This window comes from Aedes aegypti, chromosome 3 (genome assembly GCF_002204515.2).
Source record: "Aedes aegypti strain LVP_AGWG chromosome 3, AaegL5.0 Primary Assembly, whole genome shotgun sequence".
NCBI lineage: Eukaryota > Metazoa > Arthropoda > Insecta > Diptera > Culicidae > Aedes > Aedes aegypti.
Genome location: NC_035109.1, coordinates 172,640,909 through 172,663,664, shown reverse-complemented (window position 1 = coordinate 172,663,664; position 22,756 = coordinate 172,640,909). Strand labels below are relative to the sequence as shown.

Sequence of the window (22,756 nt, the reverse complement as noted above, 5' to 3'; positions counted from 1 at the left end):
AGCTTCATATTTTTCCGCAACTTTTCCGAACAAAGTGTGTTAATTTTTATATGCATAGTAAAATACATAAAAAAACATGAATGTTGCGACGAAAGAAGGTGTTGGTTCGAAAATCCATATGGGACAGTTATGCTTTTATGGGCAGTGTAGTTACACCTCACAACAGGCATTATTTTAAATTTTGTCGACCGTTTTTGAGCGTTTGGTGGACCAATAAGAGCGCAAGTCAAGCCAAAGCCGATGATAGGAGGGGTAATGGCTAAATAGAGCTTAGTGACATTTGAACGCACAAAGATTAGCATACGCTCGTCATACACAGTTTATTTTTGTTTTCCTCAAAGAAACTTGCACACGCTTTCCAGACTCATCAAAATGCATATGGAAATATTACCCAATTTGAAGAATTTACACCCGGATTCTGGGTATTTTTCGAGACAGAGGGCATATTGTTTTCCTCTAAGGTTCACAACCAAATCTACACTAAGGCACCCATACCATTAGGCGTAATAACCACTATAGACTATGCTGACCACGCAAACGGCATGAAAGTAGGATAAAAGGATTGGTTTGGATGTTAGGTGTGGGATAGACTTGACACAATAATGCTAATAAAGTTACATTACATTCGTAGGTCAAACAATTTTATGGATTATTCTAGATCCTACGAGCAAAGTAATTCAATATTGAAATAGTATTTTTAACATATAAAAATGAACATGTAAGGAAAAACCAATGTTTAAGAAACATGAAAACGACTGATCAAATCTAATAAATTCTAAAAATAAACTTGGAGTAGCAACATAAGAGATGTTCAATTAGAAACATCTACTTATGAAGCGAAAGAAGTAGTAAAGCAATTAATCAGTGATTGCGTAATTATTCATAGAAATTAAGTGTATTGAAGTTTTGTTTAATTTCGTTGTTGTACTCAGTTATGTCATTTGTATCTTCTTCTTCTTCTTGGCATTAACGTTCTCACTGGGACCGGGCCTGCTTCTCAACTTAGTGTTCACATGACAGTTATTAATTGAGAGCTTTCTTTGCCAAAGTTGCCATGTTTGCATTCGTATATCGTGTGGCAGGTAGAGTTACTGTGCACGTACTGTTGCCTTAGGTGCAGGAGCCTCATTGCTTGCAAGCGCACGGGAGCCCTGTACATTGTGAGATCTTTTTTGGTGCGCCTCATTTTTCTTGAGATGTGTCTCACAGCGGTCTCATGCACTCCGTCGCATGTGTTGTTTAAAATTCAGCGCAATAATGGAAGCGATTACAAAAGTTTTCAGCGAGGATCTAAATTGTAACTCTGGGATCGTGAGTCTTCGACCATATCATGTAGACCATCTAGACGCCTGCAAAATGAGGTGAAAATAGTTGTAGAAGCTCTTCGTTACTAAGCACTTGTTTCACAACTTAGATACCGATGGTGAGCCGTAGCGCCGAGCAGCGCATGAGACGAGTCTCCCCGAGAGCACATCACCTAGCGCGCGCTTTTAGAATTTTCGTGAGCCTCCGTCTTGCGCAGCACACTAGGATTCCGATGAGCTGATACACTGAAAACATCTCTTCGTATTTTATCCAAAATCCATTTCGTAAAACAAGATTTCGTACATATAACACTATTTTCATTCATTGTATGAATTATTTGTACTTGACAGAATTTCGCGATTCAGTGACTTTACGAAATAATCGTAAGATGTACGATATACAATTCGTAGATGTGCGTTATCGTGTTGTTCGTATTACGAAAATTAGTATTACGAAACTGATCGTTTAATATACGAAATCATTCGTTGTTTTCTGCAACGAAAGGTTTCGTAGACACATTTCGTAAAATACAACATGACACGACCGCAGCCGAGGAAGGTAAGAAGAAGCGCGTACAAATGTTCGTTCTGAATACGAAACAAACGAATTTCAATTACGAAATGATTAGTACATTATAACAATCATTGTTTGTTTTGATTTCGAGCTTGAATCATATTACGAAGCTGGTTGTATACATTTTACGAAACTGTTTCGTTGCAGAAAACAACGAACAATTTCGTAGTTCAAACGAACGATTTCGTAATATAAAACAATATATATTTTCAGTGTAGACGGTTTGACTGGAGGCTCGTTAGTATATTTATGTGCTCCTTAGAAATATGTAACTCTAGTGGCAGGTACGATTATACTCTATGCCCAGGGAAGTCAAGGAAATTTCCATTACGAAAAGATCCTGGGCCTACCCGGAATCAAACCAAGACACCTTCAGCATGGCTTTGCTTTGTTGCCGCGGACTCTAACCACTCGGCTGAGGAAAGCCCCCCCTTTGTATGATATTCCCAAATATAAAAATAATTTTTGAGATTATATCTTAATTGTTTTTTTTTGTCGATACAGAAAGCAGAATCCACACTATCCTCCCAATCAATCAAGTAAACTACCTGTGTAAATTATTGTTGCACCCCAGAAATGATTTTTGTCTCCCAAGGTCTTTGAAGTAAATTTCGTGGGCTTCGTGAGGTTAGTGTCGTCAGGTATTTAGCCGCATTGTTTCAATGAGTGTGGGTTCGATTCCCGCTTCAGTCCGGAAAACTTTTCATGAGGAATGTCTTCCAACTGTGCCACTGGGCGTTGTATGCTAGTCCATTGTCTAGTGTGGTGCTTCCTTCAAAGGACAAATCCGTCCACTGGAACCATTAACGTGTTGGTGTCTTTTAAGGTGAAGATGAACCGAAGCCAAATCTCAACCATTCAAGAGCACATACCCAACGAACCAAACCACCGCTTATGTCGAAACCCTGATAGATTTATCATCAGCGAGTGACCAATCGACCAAGCCTTCAGTCTGAGTGGATGCCTGGCTCTCCATATCTGTGCTCCCACAGAACTGAAGCCCGGCCGCGGTTCATCTTTACCATGTACCCGTTGTTAAAATCGAACATTGAATGTAACGCAGAGCCCAACCACACCCACTCTTGCGTTACATTTGTTAAATGACAGTACTAATGAGCATTTTGTAAGAAATGGTTTTACAGCATAGCTGAGCCTTTGGTTCATAACATCGATGTAAAGGAATAATCAATTTAGAAATTGTACGCGTGGTTTTGTAATACCGGGTACCCTCGTTGGTTTGATCACGTTTAATCTGAACACTTTTTAATCTGTACCTTGCTGATTTGCCCATCGTTCAGATTAAAAATGGTTCAAACGTCATTAAGCTCATGGAACGGAGTGTGCAATGGAACGCTGTAGAATGGAACGCAGAATCAAAACAAAACATTGAAAGAGGTAACCAGAAACACGTTTCTAGGGTGATTAGATGTTCAAATTAAAAATGAACCCCGATAGTTGCTCGCTGTCACTTTTTTTTTCTAGAGACGATAGTATTTGCAAGGTCTAAGAGGGCCGTTGTTCTTGCAAAAGCATGAATGCAACGCCTCATTACGCGCACTTTGTTTAGATATAGAACGCGGAACACATCCACGGCATTAAATTTTGCCCAAACCATGCCAGATAAACTTCCGGATCAAGAATTGCATACCAGGAGTCGAATCTCTGAGTAAAAGCTTAAAAATCCTCCAACAATTATGATTTCGGTTTTCGAACATTTGTTCGTTAGCACACATGCAGAATGATGCATTACTCGCGGAGCGCAGTTTGTTATGATAACTTGACGACAAAAGGTTAATCGTTGTTGCTATGATCGCAGGATAAAGAACAACCGCGATGCATCATTTATTTTGTCATGATCACTAGTTTTCCATCCTTGATCCCTGGTTCATATCCCTTAGTGACATATTCATTCTAATTACTAACCTTTTTTCAGGATCTCACCGGCTATTTATCTAACTGCTTACTGCTGTAGCACTATTTATTCCCGTTAAAAAAAGCTTCACAACACAGTTTAAACTTTCTTCCTAAATGCCATTTAACGAAACTCCTCTAAGCACATTATTTTTCTTACGCACATAAAAAACACAACATAAAAGGAACTTTGCGGGTGCGAGATTTTTTTTTCTCACTGGTCGGCTTCAAACATTTCACCTTCTGTAATTTCACTTCACTTGCCACTAGCCGACGAAGCACAACTCTTGCCGCGGAAACTTTTCTGTCAACGGCCGGCAGCCAACGGCGACCACAATAAGCCATTTTATGAGACGTTTCGAATCATATGGTTTCTGTTTGTTTACCAGCTTTGAAAGTTTCTGGCGGGCCGATTTATTTACGATTCTACTAGCGCTACATTTGGAAGGAGCTTATTCAACAATGGCGCTGGTGGCAGTGTAACAAAGTTTTTAATTTTCGCATGTAAAATTGAAATCAGCAGGCAGAGAAGATATTTTTCATTTACAGGTAACATAATACATGTAAACCGAGTAGAAACATGCGCTGATAGAGACGGGGACATCATCGCCAACAAAAATGTGACCAGCGCCATTCAGATATCAGGCTAGTTTTTTGAACAACAACAATGAGCGGCCCGCCAGAAAACGTCATTCGAACGTCTCGTAAAATGGCTTATTTCATTAGCTTCTCTATTCTTTGATCTCTTCTTTTCGATTTAGAAACAACACTTTTAGTGTCGATTTTCGCGTAGCGTTTATCCGTTTTGCACTAATAAAACACGAGAGAAATAAAAATAGAAACACATGTCATGCACAATTTTGTTTACGTTTTTTTTCGTTCTTCGCAATTCACTTTATTCGCCTGAAATCGGCTTCCTTTCAATCACACACCGACGAATTCGTGGGACGATGAACCGCACTCATCAAAGGTAGATACAACCCGATCTTCGTGCTATCGTGAGACGACTCAACCCGTATTCTTCGCAATTCGCACAGCTGATGATTCCGCTACAATTAGACAACGGGGACACATGATCTTCACGCGGGTGCCGTCCGATTTTAACTGACCAGCTGACTGTTTTCCCTGCCAAAATATTTTCTGCGAAACGGTGGAAAACACTCTCCGATGGCCACCGACGACGCCGACGCGAGCTTCGTTAACTGCAGGATCGAAAGACTGGTCTAATATTCTACGTAGATACTAAATGCGGCCACACTTGACGATAGGGAACAGTGATAACGATCAAAGGGCATTGTGAAACGTTACGACGCAGCTTCTTCTTGTGTTTATTTAGACAAGGGAAACACTGACTGACTCGATGCTTACACGGCGATCTGCAATTAGAGGAGGAAAAATGAGAATGATTAGTTAGACGAAGATTTTCAGCGCTTATTGGAAATAGAGCGGAAATCAGAGTTAGAGAGTTTATTACGAAGTGTAGGGGCTGTCCATACATTACGTGAGACAAATTTGAGCATTTCCTTTTTTTTTGTACCAAAGCTAGACATGTGACAGCATAATTTTCCTGGTTTTCTGAGCACGTGACTCATCTAACACAATAATGAATTGTGGATGGACAGTCTGGTCCTTTGCTGTCACTGGAATAACCCAGGAATGACCAGCGAAGCAACTATTGAACTTACTATTGAACAAATAAGCCTTATTAAAACGATTTCTACCGATAATTCCTTTACATTCTACCTATCAACCTATCACAGAAGAAGAGCCTGGTGGTGTAAACATAATTTCAAACCTGTTTTTCCGTTAATTACACGGAAAATAAAATATGTTCCAGAAAAAAAAAATAAAAAATGAATATTTTCAAAAGTACCGTAAAAACTTGATTTTTTTTTATTATTGCCAAAAATCAGTAACAAGAAGAGGCTTCAAGAAAAAATTAACCGTCTACCAGTCAAACAAATACCTGTGATAGATTATATAGATTTGCTGAAATAAGTTCTCAAATTATGATTACAAACTTCCTGGATTTTATACTGCCTCAACCTTTCAGCGCTTTTCCATCATTGTCTTATAATGCGACTGTCACGGCTTCTGTGTCGCTAATTTCCAATCAAGATATTCCAGTCTTAATTTAGATAACAAATGCCATCTTTCCGCCAGCCGATATTGATTCGAAAGCATTCTGGAACATCATAAAGGCATGTCATGCAGCTTCCAACTGAACCCTATAGGAGACAAAGCTCGCGGCCCGCACGTTTAGATTATAGTTGTATAATCAATTTGCGTTGACAGCAGAGCGCACGGGCACGAACGATGACAAGTGGATAGAATGAATGTTAAATTGATGTAAATTGTTGTGTCAGCAGCAAATCGCAACCAAGTCAAACCAGCTGTATACTAAGGGTTATATTTTGGGAACGTAGAAATCAGATTAGTTGAATGTGTCTGGACGAACCAGGAAGGAATTTGCAATTTGGGAAGCGATATATTTCATTGCGCTTGATTTATATGTTAGATTCCCCACAAAAATCTTGCTCTCTTTCACTGATTTGCAAAATTAGTAAACAATAAGGCCAGTAAATGCCAAAACCCCATAAAAAATAATTACTAAAATAACCTTTAAGGAGTTCGATATTATGATTGTCGACGTACTTTTTCAATCTTCTACCCAGGTTTAGTACTGTGAGCTGAGAAACATGCTATGACCCAGTTAGGACATCATCAGGAAGAAGAAGAAACGAGTCAATTTAGGCTAAGTAACCCGTCATTCGTTTTGGCAACAATGATGACTTTTCAGCATGCTTTTCAAAGTGATAAAACTTAGTCTCGATAGTTTATATTGACTTGAAAAACAATCACTGTACGCGCTAACATGCATAAAGTATGCTGATACTTTTTCAGCTGTGTCAGAGCAAACCCGACTGATTTTCTTTGATTCGAAATCGTGAGATGAATTAGCAACAATCATTACCGACGCGTACAAATTTCAATGACGGCCTACTTCGTCTTAACGATAACCAAATTGTAGAAATAATGATACCGATTAGCTTCAATTGGGGCCCAGATAGCCGTAGTAGTAGACGAGCAGCAATTCAGCAAAGCCATCTTGAGTGTCGTGTTTTCGAATTCCGCCCTAAATTTAATGACCTCTCAGTTCATAGAGTATCTTTGTTCTAGCCACATGATGCACGAACGCAAAAAATGGTTAACTGACAAAAAAAAGCTCTCAGTTAACTTGGAAAAACTCATAAGGACACTAAGCTGAAAGGCTAAGGCTCTATCCCAGAAAGAACAATAAATAGAAGCTTCGATTTGAAAAGAAAATCAATGCAAACCTAGTTGAGCATATGTGATCTAAATTATGCATGCTTTATGTCGAGGAACTTTAGGTGTATCAAAGAAACTGAGAGCCATTTCAGTTTTGGAGATAGATATCTTTTGAATAACCATCCAAAACACAGGCTCAAGCAAAGCAGTATAAGAGTTCAACGTTAAAAATGAAAACACTCGTTAGCAAGATTGAAACCTATCAGACGTCTTTCAACTCATTTAGAAATAACGTATTACAGCTTGGTGACCAGAAGTCTCGCTCATTCGTTATTTATCGTTATTTACTTAGTCCTTCCCTGTGCTCACATGGCGAGGAGAAAGCGTGGAGCGGTAGGCACATCAGTTGTTGGACGTAAGCATTGTAGGATAAGCAAGACAACACGATCCGCAGGACGTCAAATCGATTTTAAAAATAAAGAAATGGATGCAGCCCCCCATTCCGTAGCTCAGGGATTTTCAGACCTTTCGGCTCGCGGATCACTTTTTGAACCTAATTTGCTAATGAAAAGGAATCGCTGAAATGAAATTCTCGCCGATTTCTTGCAGAAACTTTCTAAAGCTACTCACGTTTGTGTTGACATTTCTTTTCAACTGCGTGAAGCGATTCGTTGCCGAAATTTTCCGAGCATCAAGAATCTTGATTCAAGATGCATTCTTACTGCAGTAAACCAGGCGTTAGAATGAAATGTGTGCGCAGAGCACCTGTACGTTAGATCCAATGAATGAAATCGTGAGTTGGTCATGCTATTCACTTATATTACTACCACCCATTGTAACGCATTGTGTATGAATATTATTCGAATTTTGTATGAACTGTATCGTCTTATGGAATCCCGGAAATTGGCCTCAAATCACCCAAAAATTATTATTTCGACAACATCAATGCATGGAGAGTGTAGAAGACGTCGCCACAGACAAACAGACTCACTCGAATTATTTACATCGTACAGCAGAATAGCGCCCAATTCAAATGTTGGGTAGTTGGCCGACGGACCACTAGTGGCGCTCGTATCGCCACCTAGTTTGCGATTGGCCCAACACAATATTTTTAGCATTGGGGGTTAACGTTCTCGAGACTATGTTTAGAATTGATAATCGTTCTAGTTTTTACGTCTGTGACGTAGCAATTATGGATTCTAGACGAACAAAAATCGAAATTTAGTCTAAAAACATCGTGAAATAAGCCACTGTCCGGCTTTCGATGTGGCCAGCAATTCGAATCAGCACGGTTCCGTTTTGTCTCAAATTCCGAAAAGACTCATATTCCGAACACTTGGTTTTTGTATGACGATTTTGTTGAAATGTTTCGCTGAAATATGTCATTATATTGCCAAGAAATGGTAGTCATTTTAAATTCAGTTTTAACGTATTTAAATCTATTTTATTCTTTGGGAGTTGAGATTATTCTCGAGTTCGGGGATAGTAAAACACGCCCAGAAAAAAAAATATATGCGAAATTTATTTGAACACGATTTATTCGTGCTGTTCGGAATTTGAATCTAGGTGTTCGGAATATGTGACAGAATGAACACAGTGTTCGACATTTCAATCAAATGTTGTTACACATTTTTACAAAATTAAAACAAAACGAAACTAAAATTAATCAAATCAACATTATTATCGGTGCATCCAATAGCTAACAGTTAGGTTTTGCGAAGAAATTGAAACTTTCACAAAAATCTGCTAATTTATGCCTATCAGATGCATTTGAAGTCACTGTTTGAAGTGTTTTCGGAATATGAGTTAAAACGGTATACAAATAAAGGATCCGCAAATCGGGGTATCTTTGATAATGTAGATTACTTTGATAATGTGGGATCAACATCTTACTGAACGGTGTAGTGTCGGATTACGTTATTAAAAACACGTCTGTCTAGTTGAATCGAATATCAAAACATGAGCTTTTATATTTCTTGGCTACTATGATCTATGACATTACAAATAGCATTCTTGTTCTAGTATGCTCAACTTGTGCACGTGCCCGATCGTACAATTCCTCCTTTTCATCATATTTTTTAGTCTTCATGTAAATAGTTCTACACCGCAAAACCTTTGTTAATATGATGTGGATTCAAAGGCTCAGTGCGTAAAATAGATGCCATAAGCATGAAACCTGTAAATGGGAAAAGAGATTTATTTTGTATACAATTTAGTGCTTTGCAATACTTAACTTCGCGTCTTGGCATTTTCTTGTTTTCTTCTTTTATATCCAACTCCGCCTGATTGCTTTAACTCATGTAGGGTAGTTACTAGAATTATTATTTTGATTTATCACATTTCTCCTCTTTTTCCCTTCATTTTTGTACTTAATATTCATTTTTTTTATAAATTATAATAACTGATTCCTACTTATGTACACAATTTCACGTAATATAAGAAAAAAAACATACTGTGGTTTGTATCCTATCTATCGTAATGGACTGAGTACACAATATCTTTTACCTTGATTTTAAACATCTACTGGATTGACTGGTTTGCTAAAAACATCTTCCTGGTGGTTGCAAATTGAAGAAAGTTCTAATTTCAAAACACCTTAATGTAAAAAGCTTGCTAACAAAATCGTTTTGATATGCAGATAATGTTACATATATAACGTGATGATTTATGATGAAAATCACTTCAAAGACCAATAATAAATATGTTTAGCTAAATCGGGACACAGTCGTAACACTATCGTTAAATTTGTTCAGCATTCTACTGCTTTTTCAATGTTTCTGTTTTTGTCGCTATTTGAAGCCGACCTAACGATTTGCGTGCTTTGATGAATTTATCAATGTTAATGTGTTTATTATATCAGTATGAAATACTCTTACTTGAGCCGAAAATGTATATTTTTATTATTTTCTTTATCAGAAAGATTTTCAGCCCACGACTGGTTTGTCTCCAAAATATAATTATACTATTGTTTTTGAAACCAACATTATTCAATGCTCAAACGAAATACTTGGCTGACTAATAACTTTTATTTATTTCCAAATGTTCCATAATTTATATAAAAAATAGTATTCTTCCAAAGTTGTTTATACTCTCTGGACATCTAACTTGAATTAATACATAGAGAATTATTAAACTTTAAAACATGAATTAAAACCCTAAGTACCTCAAGCTTTTACCCTGTTTTTGTAGGGTTGCGTCCCAACTAACTTAAAGCTTGCTATTTAGCTTAATATTTTTATGAGCAGTTCAAGTTATTAACTGAGAACAAGAAAATGTCAAACCTGAAAAGATACTCTACCGGAGGGATTCTTAATAAATTCTCATTTGCATATACACGGATTTCTTTTCAAACTTAATCAAACAATTGAAAAATCATCTGGTCTCATCGTCATAATTTTATGAAAGTAATATTCACATCCACGTCATATCTTATCAGGAAGGTAATATGTTCACTAGAGTGGTTCAAAAAATCGTTTTTGCTCCACACCGCTCATTCGATTCTAGATCAAATTCTGAGTGTCCTCCCAAAATTTGAGCTCATTTGGATGAAAACTGAGACTGCACAAGCCCTTCAAAGTTTATATGGGAATTACTATGGGAAAAGCAACCAATTCATTCAATCGGTCATAGTATTTGCCCATGTGCTCTTGGAGATTAGAATTACGTTGATACTGTGAGATACATTCATCAGCTACAACTTTGCCGAAGACCGTTTTCAAATCGGACGCCTCAGTACATCATGGCTGTTGCCCTCGTTAACAATCAAATTTCCGCTACCACGCAAATACTAATCTCAACATACAAGTTCACAAACGCAATAATTCATAGCTCTTCATCAGCGTAGACAAATTGCTATATTGTTGGTACTAAGTGGAACTAACTCTATAAAATAACTACATTATTTTATAAACAGCATTATAAAATATCATTGCATAATAATTTCAGATCACATTAAGGCTGCTGCCAAAACTGAATGACGGCTACTTAGTCTTAAGGCTTATATTTTCTTTTTCTTGGCACACAGTTGTTCATATGCAAAAAAAAGCATTGTTGTTTACACGCACCAGTTTGTATGCAAACTAATCTTATATTCTTTGAAACACCATATCTTTTAACAGAATGTACACAATAACCTCTGAATAAATAGAACACAGTTTTTCCTCTAAATCACACACTTTGACTATCAATAACTATCATCAATAAATAACACGCACATTTTCTCAAATCATTTATTGCCAATAAATAAATAGAACTTTTTAGCATACATTTGCCCTTTCGTAATTACAGTAGTTCCTCAAAATATATTTTTATTTAAGTTGCTCGTTACGCAAGTTGTACAGTAACCATTTCAGTAATAGTTCAACATTTCTCCCAATGTCACTCAGTTGTCTGCCATGAACTTACATTAACTGTCATTAAGAAATCTGAGCATAGTTTATTTCCCAGGCAAATAATTGCCTTCTAACAACAAGCGCACAGTCGCGATCCCAATAATAACCGATCTATAAGTAGCACACAGTTGCTCTCGATAGAACACATTTGCATTTCGACAATAAGCACACAGTTACGCAGCATAGCACACAGTTGCCTTTCAACAATTAGCACACAGTTACTCTTCATGGCACACAGTTGCCTTTCAACAATTAGCACACAGTTGCTCTCCATGGCACACAGTTGCCTTTCAACAATTAGCACACAGTTGCTCTCCATGGCACACAGTTGCCTTTCAACAATTAGCACACAGTTGCTCTCCATGGCACACAGTTGCCTTTCAACAATTAGCACACAGTTGCTCTCCATGGCACACAGTTGCCTGTCAACAATTAGCTCACAGTTGCTCTCCATAGCACACGGTTGCGTTTCATAAAGTAGCACACGGTTGCTTTTCAACAATTAGCTCACAGTTGCTCTCCATAGCACACGGTTGCGTTTCATAAAGTAGCACACAGTTGCTCTCCGTGGCACACATTTGCCGATCAAAAAGTAGCACACTGTTGCTCTCCATGACCCAGTTTTTTTTTAATTAACACACAAATGATTTTCTTGAGACACAGCTGGCCTTTTGAATACTAGCCCAGAGTTGCCCTCTATGACACACAGTAGGGCTTTCAATAGTTAGCACACAGTTGCTTTCCACGACACTTAGTTGGTCTTTTAGTAAATAGCACACAGTTGCTATCCATAACACATAGTTGACGAACCAAGAGTAGCACACGGTTGCTCTCCATGAAACACAGCTATTTTTCAGTAGAACACAGTTGCCATTCTTTCCGCTTGCTTTTAACTCCAGTTCACAATTATTTTAAACTATCAAACTGCTGTCGTGCATTAAAATATTTCTTAATTTGTATTTTTTTCACAACGATAAGCATTGTTTCAATAGTTATATGCAATATGCGAACCAAGGAAAATTGTTAACATTATTGGCAAACTCATGAGGATTTTTCAAGTGAAACTATGATTTGCCATGCACAAATAAATATTTAAAAATATTTTCCGATAAGATCTGTAACTATACCATTTTAATATGATTCATGATAATATGCTATATAGAATAAGTTAATATTATGTATCATCTCTCGCTTTAACAACAACAAAACATGCTCTCTGCAATTCGTATGTCGTTCTTCATTCATATCTTTCATCTCAATATTTTTTTTTAATATTACTCTTCATTTTAAAACTAAGCATCCATCAGTTAAGTGTAATAAAACTGCATTCTAAAACGTCAATACTCCAACTTACATAAAAACGAAGAAATATCAAAGAAAGGTGATTTTACCTTGAAGAAACCTTTTTCACGGTTAATAACAATTGTTCATAAGAGTTATACGAAGTATTGGATGAAAAAGTTCTTCACATAAATAACACCAATTAATCAGTTTTCTACTAGTCCACTATCGTGGAGTCAAATATTGATTATTCGATTTGCTTTATGAGATACAAATTGCACACATATCTTTCTAAATAGTTCATACACTCCATTCAATTAACTTTATCTTGCTTTTTACATTTCCATTATATGTAGCTATTTATTTATTAACTTATGCAATCACATTTGCTCAAAAGTGATTTACTACGTTCCTCAACCTTTAGCATGACACAAATGAAACCTTAAGGCTTTAAGTGAATCGGTGGTCTTTGTCATTTTGATTTTTCAATGTGCGAAACACTGAAACTTATTATATTTTTTTAATAAAGTTGGTGAAGTTATCTAGATGCTTTGATAACAATTGATTACTATGTATAATTCTAGTTATCACCAAATCAAAATCTTCAATCAATTTACTGACGGAATACATCGTAGTAACCACAGCATAATTTGAAAATTTTCGCAATTTCATTCTCCAAGCATCTGTCATAAATCTCTTATGCATCTACGATGTGTCAGACCACGGTGTACTAAAATTAAGAAGGTGATATACTCCGAAAACTGACAGCTACTTGACGACGTCATTCCTATCCACCTCGAACAAATTTGCGAAAAAAATGATCTAGTGGTCCGGAAGGTATATGGTACGATAGGAGTGACGTCACATGTTTATAATGAAACTCGATATTTACATCAGTGAAGAGACTGCCTTGTTAATTTTTATGCCGTGTGTCAGACCAGTAAGGGAATTCAATAAATATTATAAATTCAAAAAAGGTAAAACTTGTATCTTCCATACCGAAGCCAATTGATTTTCCCAATAACATTTCCTTGCTGTTGCCATTGTTGAACGAAATAACTCTGGTAAGAAAAACCTCACTTTTCGTACACAGTACTAACGCTGTGGTTCTGACCGTAGTCAACCGCGTGACAACTGGCAGATTAAATAATTCTGAGACAAAATCCTTACTCTTACCCCCTAATGATCAATAATTTGCCTTCGTTTTGCCTGCGTGACAGCATTTTGGATGCACTGCAAACTTATAAATATACGTACATACCTCTACCTGTTTGTCCATTCTATGTTGACGAGCAATTTGGATACAAACCATCGGGCTTTTATATCACCAATCACAACGTAACAACAAACGGATTCAAATAAACTTAACCATTTTCGCGGCCGATAGGATATATTTTCTTCTCTTTCATATTAAGGTACCGCGGGGCAAGTGGGAACGAAAAAAACGATAGTTCAAACAAATTGTTCAATAAAATTTTCAAATGTCAATATTTTTCAAATCCAACAACACAATCACGTTTTGGCAACATATTTGCTGGTGTGTGCATGAAACTAATCGAATAATTTCGAAATTGTGAAAACCTTGGAAGAAAGTTTTAGAATGAGCCAATGAACGCAGCTACCTCGCTAAGCGGGGCAAGTGGGACACATCCAGTTTCATGCGTCAATCCACATCAGTAAGTCAACCATTACAATAATAGGATTGATAAGTCATAGATTTTTAATTTTATGTACACATTTGATGTACATAAGGGATCAACCATAAAATACGTTACGTTTTAGGAAGAAAACCCTTTATTTAATAGTATGCGACCTCACATTTAATATTAACTGAAAATTCCTCAATAAAAGCGTAAAGAGGAATTAAACATGTTCAAAATATATCATTTATAAGTTGTTAATTAAAATGTAGCACATAAACAATCAATAATTGACGAAATTATAAATATGTTTTGTTATTAATTATATGCATGGCAGAAAACCACCTTATGGGATGAAATTGTTTTCCATCACTACTTAATTTGGTAGAAATAACAAATAAAGTTCAATTAACATAGAAAAGTAATCGTTCTCATGATGCATTTCAAATTTCAGCTGTGTGTTTGTTCAATTTTGAAGTCGTATTTCAAAAATAAAAAAAATAATTAAAAAATAATGAATAATAACACTTTTCTTCTCCCTCTTATGCAATTACGTAATTTGAGGTTGATCTTTTTTGATAAAAATCATTTGTTTGAATGTTTTAGTGATACTCTCTAGCAAAATGTATAAAACGTGTACGAAAAGTTTTGATTCTGGTTTTTGTTTTGATAGGTCCCACTTACCCCAGTTACAAATATATTTTGGGGTAAGATAGACCATCGAAAATTTCATATGAAATGAAAACAAAATACTGGTTTATCGTTAGCAGCTTGTAATAGTACTTAAAATTATAGCATACTGATGGAAATTCGATTTAAAACACATTCATTTTTTGCGAGTCAATGCAAGACGTGAAACGTGTCACAATTTATCATGCAAATTGAAAATGGCGTTGAACTGACAACTGTTACATGAACCACATGGTAATAAAAATAACAATATGTTTAGTACTAAATACATTCCTTGTCATTTTATCTTCAACTTTCTAGAAGAATGCCCCCATGAAAAACTTTTCCTAGTTGAGCTATGACGAAACGCCCCACTTACCCCGGATTCTCACTTGCCCCGGGGTACCTTACTTCAATTTTCTCTTCGTCGCCAAAATGTAGTGTCGGATTACGTTATTAAAACACGTCTGTCTAGTTGAATCGAATATCAAAACATGAGCTTTTATATTTCTTGGCTACTATGATCTATGACATTACAAATAGCATTCTTGTTCTAGTATGCTCAACTTGTGCACGTGCCCGATCGTACAAATGGTACAACATAATCTCAGTAATAAGTTAATCTAAACAAATACAAAAGTAAAGAGAATTAGTATGACACTAAATATCAGAGCTTTTTTACTCAGGAATCGAAAACATTTGAAAATTGATGAAGTTTTAGAATTTATGAATCGCTAACTAAATAATCTGTTTTTTGATTAAGTTTAAAAGAGTTCATCACTTATCCAGTCTAGGGCAGAAATTTGGTCTTAAACCTCTCAGCGAAAAACATACTCAAGCCTCAATTTGAGTTATTTTTGTAATCAATATCAGAAACATCCATACTGCCGTGAATCGCAAGTCAGTCCCATCTGCATTTTCGTCAAAATTGAGTGGAGCTTAGTTTTCAATATATCTTTCAATGCTCTTTCAACTGCACTAATGAAATAATAAGAATTTGTTCGGAAAAATTAGAAAAAAAAAACTGCAAGTCAAATTGTCCCATAATGAAAAGTAACCACATATCAGTCCCACCAGTGTTGCATTTGAACGCGTTCAGTTTGCGTTCCAGTTCAAACCTTTGAACGAGGGATCAAGTAGGCTTGCACATTGAGCAGTTAAAAAATCTGAACCCGTGCGAGCTGGAAACTGAACGTAATATTACGGTTCTTTTGAAAATTTTCCGTTCTGGCGGTAGCCGCCAAGTTCTACCGCAGCTGTCAAAGTTCTACCGCAGGCTTGTATCATTGAACAAAACCATCTAATCAAAGTATGCTTGTAGAGACCCAAGCTTTGGAACGCAGTAGAAAACAACAGTCATTAGCGTGGTTTCCAAGGTATCATCGTAGCCGATCGATGATGCTTTGTGAAAATCAGTAATGTGACGGCTGCGGTAGCTTTCTGTTCAACCGTAGAATGGAAAGTTATCTCTGAAATTGCAATATGATTTTTTTTTCCATGGCAGATTCACGACATATTTCAATGCGGAAGTTTTGCAAAGATGTTGAGAAACATAAAATGTTCCATATATTTTCAGTGTTATGAATTAATTGTTGTCTGATGTAGTTTTTTTTTCGGGGTTTCAACTTCATTGTGCATTTTGAAGTGAACGGGCCGTTCTTGGGCATGTGCATAATATGTTACTCTTTGCCCTGGGAAGTCAAGGAAATTTCGATTACGAAAAGATCCTGGATCAACTGGGAATGACCCAGAAAACATGGCTTTCACATGCCATATGCTGTTTCTGAACTAGCAGATCATAAAGAAATCGCAACTATCTTGGATTTTTTCATGCTAGAGTTTAGTATTGGGACTACAGTCAAACCTCCATGAGTGGATATTGAAGGGACCATCGACTCATGGAAATATCGAGTCATGGAACAGGAATTCTTTAAAAGCTGTTTGAGTGGACCATCAAAGTAACCATGACTTTTGGTTTAAGTATGGTCCATGAGTCGATATCGAATAATGGAACATCCACTTATAGAACTTTGACTGTGTATCTTCTTAGTGAATTTTTGAACAACATTATGATATTCAAAGGTTTTTGAAGTATCAAATTTAATGAACATTATGGTTATATACATTAACAGCATAGTTCAGCACTAATGAAATAATTTTCCGAAGTAATCGTTCAAAAATCTGATCATCTTATGATAAAGGATATGATTTTATAGATACAGGTATGTTCCGTGTTTATCAACACGATCGGCGATTTTCAGTTGACAAAAACGGAACCGTGACATAAACGGAATAATTTTCTTAGACAACACGTTTTACAAATTTGAAATGAAAATTGCAGTTTTGTCAGGATAATACACATTTTCATCATATAAATGCATAGTATTGATGTTTAGGAGCCGTGAGGAGTATTTAGATTGTTCATTCTTGTAGGTTTGTAATGGAAGTTGATTGCAGAGTTCTATCAATCAATATGATTTAGTGATAGTAACATTTTTAGTTTTCTGGGTTACAGTTTTAATAAATGTAATATAGAATATCAAAACGATAATCACATAAATTTCCTTTTCATCACAAGGTACGTCATTTTTGTAAAAAATAACTACAAGGAAGTGGAGCAAGCTGATCATTGTTTTATTAAAAAAGAATTAAAAGAAGAAAGATGGAACAAGAAACAACTTATTTTTCTACTATTCATCCTCATCCTTCGGCTTCTTCTTCTTCTTCTTCTTCTTTATGGTATTACATCCCAACTGAGAAAAAGCCTTCCTCTAGGCTTAGTGTTCTTATAAACACTTCCGCAGTTATCAACTGAGAGCTTTTTTGCAAAGATACATTTTTTTTTATTTTTGGCCACATCCGTTTTGCAAGTTTTGCAAATTGAAATGAATAATTAGGTTTTCTGTGCTTTGAATTGCCAAATTCAACAGTAAAATAATTGTGGTAATCTTTCTTTCAAGTTATTACTACTAACTTCGACAAGGATGTACTAATCGCCAATCTAGAACAGCACCACCATCGCCTTTGAGTTCATTCTCAAGTGCATCCCTTATCAAAAAGAACTGAACATATATGGGATCGGATCCATTAATCATGTAAGCGGTTAGTGGGGGAAGCAGGGGGATTTCAGATATCTCAAGTGCCATACCAATTATTTTTTATTTACATACAAAAAATCAAACCATAGAGAGAGGACGGTAAATATGTCTATCAAATTTACATAGAAAATTATTTTATGCCATGTTATATAAGAAAAGGGCAAGGTCTTTGCAAATCTCTTAAATACGTATTCAACTAATCACAAATTCCAGTTGTTGTTAGGACGTGGCCAGAGCATCTCTCGATTGTTGATGGATGGGTCAATCTTATCTAACAGACCATGCTGCATTTCAATTGTTTCAAAATAAGTATTTAGTTTATATTCTAAACATTTTGAAAATTAAAAATAATCAATTTTTGTGCGTTGATAACAACGGAATAATTTGTTGACGAAATCGGAACGTGACAAAATCGGAGCGTGACAAAATCAGAACGTGATAAAAACGGAACATACCTGTATTAATATTGATATAAGGGATAAAGTACCACAATCCTAAGGATATCCGGATATAATGGTTCCCTTTTTTGGAAACAAAAAAAATTCGATCGTGTCGTTGAAAACGGAATCTCATCAATCAAATTTGATAATAAATTTCCCTTCTTGTAATCAAAGGCTGTTCTTTTAATTATTGGCATTGCACTAGCTGATACTCAGTTAGAAATTTTCATTTCTTCCAATCGTAATCTCTTCTTCTAAATAGGCTGTTCTTTCAATTGATAATGTTAGAATTGTCACTATCCACTTATCCGCATTATTATTATTTATCTTTATTAGGGAGATATTCAGCCCTTGGCTGGTTCATCTCCGGAAACTTATCCGCATGAAGCAGCCGGTAGTAATGATAAAATTGCATGAGCACATACACCAACTTATCCGAAGAAATGCCCGGGATGCAGAGTGTTTATTCGGATAGTTTAGCGTATAAACCAGCTTGCTAGGAAGGTAACTAGGTAGTGACCTAGTGTTTACGTCAATTCAGCCATATAATTGTTCATCAAACTCACTGATTAGACGGATAAAACGACGTATGTGTTTGCGGATGACGGAAGTAAGAAATCAATCAAATAGTCTTTTCCAGTCAACTTTTGAATTTCAATCTTAAGCAAATGCACATATTATTCGACTGATGTTGTTGAAATATTCAAGAATGCAGCTGGGAACACAAAAACGCATTTTCCCAACAACGATAGTGTTGGTGTTTACGTCGACCATGCAAACATGAGCAGTATAATGACATGGTATGATATGATATCGACTCATGGAACCTTACTACTAACACAATTTCATGGTTACTATGATGATCGTTACATACACGGAGTATTTTTTACCTAATTTTTGAGTTTACTTTACTCAAAATTACCCAAGTAACCAAAAGTTCGAATAGTACTTAAGCGGTGAACTCCAAAGATCACTTCTAGTTTAAATTTAATTTCAGTGAAACTTTTTCGCTGATTAAGAGTACACTGCGAATATTAACGGAACTTGATTCTCAAAAGAGTAACTCGTAAACTTGTTCAATTACTAGAAAGTTCACAACAAGTTTGAATTGAACTTCATTCTTGCTTGAAGGTTTGAAGACAACTTAAGCGAATTTTATATGAACTGTAAAGTTCGGTTAATTTCTTAAAAAGCGAGCTGATTAAGCCAAAACATGCCCTGTTATCCGAACGTTTAGTTGCTTGGGTAAGTATACTTGCAAGCCAAAATCTCCAGGTATTTTCTTTCTTCCTCACGAATGTTGTCAAAAATAGAGACAGCTGCATGTACCCAATGGGGGTACTTTGGCCCAATAAACCAAACTTAGGCAAATGCAACTTTTCTCAGTTTAGGGTTGAATGAACTTAAATCAAGCTTAAATTGAGTATACAGTAATGTCCCCATTTTGTCAGCCCCATGCTGCATATCGTTGACAATATCGGGTAAGGGCTAAAACCGAGGAAAAAAATTCGACAGGTCTCAAGTTTTTTTTTTAATTGAGACTTAATTTTATGATTATTGTTTTTTTTTTACTTCCATTCTCTATGTGCCGTAATCCATTGATCAATTTCTTGAATAATTATCAAAAATTTCAAATTTAAAAATTTCGGTCTTAAGATGATTGTATAGACCTGGTCAAAGACATACAGTTATCTCTCCATTACTCGATATTCCGTATCTCGATATCGAGTTAGAGAACCATAGTAAAAGTTGGTTTTCATGGCTAACTCGATAGTCCCTCAGATCGCAGTTGCACTGGTTTTGTGTTCTGTAACTCGATACCTCCCCATCCCTTCAATATCGAGTAAGGGAGAGATGACTGTAATTGACTTCATGCACTCAATATTGCCAGTTTAGACGTGTTTACTCTGATTGAAATAAATATAAATTTTAGGCTAACAAAATCGGGCAAAAAAGGATGCTCAAATCTGGGGTAGACAAAATCCGGGCAAAAAGAGTGTTAAAATAAAGGGTAGATAAAATCGGGAGCAGACAAAATCGGGTCATTACTGTATTTGTCTAATGGAATTAAAGGCAAACTACCTAGTGTGGACCTTGGAAATTTAGCCAAAATTGATTAATTCGGCTCAACTACATAATTGCGTTGAAACAACCCAAAATAAAGTTTAATTCCGTCTCTGTGTTGTTTCCCATTCGTGCCATTTTGACAACGAAATTCGGCCAAATGACTTCTTCGGCATAATGACAAATGTTCGGTCAAATAACCCAGAAATGTTTCGCTGCACTTGCCACTGCCGTATATTTTTCTCGGCATTTTACCGATGTTGGCATATCGACGAGCGCTCAGCAAACATCGTTTTTGACAAGCTCTCAGCAAGCATGATGTCTGTTGTCAATTTGATAAAAGTTTTGCTGAAAGTCTGCTAACATACGTCATATTTTGGCGAAAATCTGTTTTAAAATTTGCAGACTAAGCGGTGGTTCCTAAATTGCCGAGCACAACTTAGTGTGTTCGTGGAGCACCAAGTGCTCCGCGGAGACGATCTGAAACCTGCTGTCGTAGTTTAAAGAGCTCTGAGATGTATGTCCTCATCGGTCATCCTCGCGAGGACCAGACAAGCCCCGGGATCGATTATGCAACCTTTTGCACTACGAAGAGCGGTACTGCATTGTAATCGATTCTGCAGTTATATAAAAAATTAATGACTGTGACATGTTTTCCATTGCATTTGCCACCTCGTGTGCTAACCGAAGTAGGGAGGATAGAAATTGCATGAACCGTAATAATTCAAGCTCACCTTATCGTAGCGAAACACTGCTCCTCTTTTAGTAAAGTTCAAAGCAGAACAAATGGACCGAATAAGCCATTCCTTTATAGCTCAACACAATGCCGCAGTCACTTGTCGTCACCAACGAAAAGTGGCTGATCTTCTTCCGAATGCACTTGTTCTTGGTGCTGGCTTTCGCTTTCCTTTTCACAGCTAATTTTCGGCACCACATCAGTAAGGGAACAGCACTCGCGAAACATCCAAATCGATACACTTACGAGTCACACGTTCAGACAGGCGATTTCCGCCAGAACTTCCACGCTTTTTCACCACCAGAAAAGAACCATTTCGTCATCCTTCACTATTTCATAACGTTCGGCAAAAAAATTCCTGCTTCTGGAAATGACCTGCTTCGATTTGATAACTTAAAATTCTGCAGATGACCGTAGCCTACTGCAACAAAAAAATCACTTTTGCCGAAAAAAAATGTCGACACTCACCCAGCTCGGTACAAAACTATTCTAGATTCGTGAAATTCGTGAAAAACTTCCCGTCGCCGCCTCGGATTATTCGGAGTTCAACCGAAAAAAAAACTGAAAATTGAACAACACGCGATACGTGAGGCCACACATTCTAATTTCACCTTCGCATGGTGATTCTCCACACAAATAATCTCGACTGGATCGAACGGAACTATACAGGGAATAAAATTTACACCCGCTTCGAAGCACAGGCGACGAGGAAAATGACTTTTATTTTGTTATATTTCACCTCTATAATGCCGTCGCCGCTAAATACTGACTGACAAACACACCTAAGACGGTCCACCTCTTCTCCTGTCGCCACTCTTCGGATGAAAATCCTATTTTGACGTTTTTCCTTTTTGAGTGTAGTGGTGAGGTCGGCCCAAAATTTTCCGCAACAGAGAGACGTCCCGAATTTCCTTTCGCTGGTGCTTCCCTATGCCGACAACGAAGACGAATGAAAAGGCGCGCTAGGAAAACTGTCAAACGGCGTTTCGCTCTCGCGAAATGTGCAGCTTTCTCTCGCACTACATATCAGCTCGACCGCATATCACTATCTTAGGAGGACAGGTGAGCATAAAATTAAGTGTACACGGAGCCAACTTAAATCCTTATATATAGGGTGCTACACAGCTACTTGGGCACTTCCATGATTCACTTTGGCATGGGGGATTTTATCGGCCGAATTGTCTGAAACTTTGAAATAAGAAGCGCTTTAATACGACGCATATTGTGGCCAAATTTAAGCTTTGTAGCTTTCAAAAAACCCCACTGCCGAAATGAATCAAAAGTGCCAAGAATAGGATTTTTTTTATTTCTTTATTAGTATCATTCCAAACATTAAATTCATTTCTTATATCTAGGTGTTCTGTGTTAGTGGTGTCTA

General features: G+C 36.7%; 1 protein-coding gene across 7 annotated transcripts in view; it reads right to left on the bottom strand.

Moving 5' to 3' along the window:
- The window catches only part of LOC5570887, a 299,528-nt gene extending 277,431 nt beyond the window's left edge, over positions 1-22,097 (bottom strand). The window contains exons 1-3 of one of the 7 annotated variants that reach the window (XM_021852635.1): positions 21,377-22,097; positions 4,658-5,165; positions 3,802-3,902 (exon numbers count right to left, since the gene is read on the bottom strand). The gene's annotated coding sequence lies outside the window, so the exon portion shown is untranslated. Of the gene's footprint in view, positions 1-3,801; positions 3,945-4,029; positions 4,090-4,657; positions 5,166-21,376 lie in introns of those variants that run through there. The other 6 variants (XM_021852637.1, XM_021852638.1, XM_021852639.1 and 3 more) reach the window with 6 other exon arrangements.
- Between the last annotated feature and the right edge of the window lie 659 nt (positions 22,098-22,756).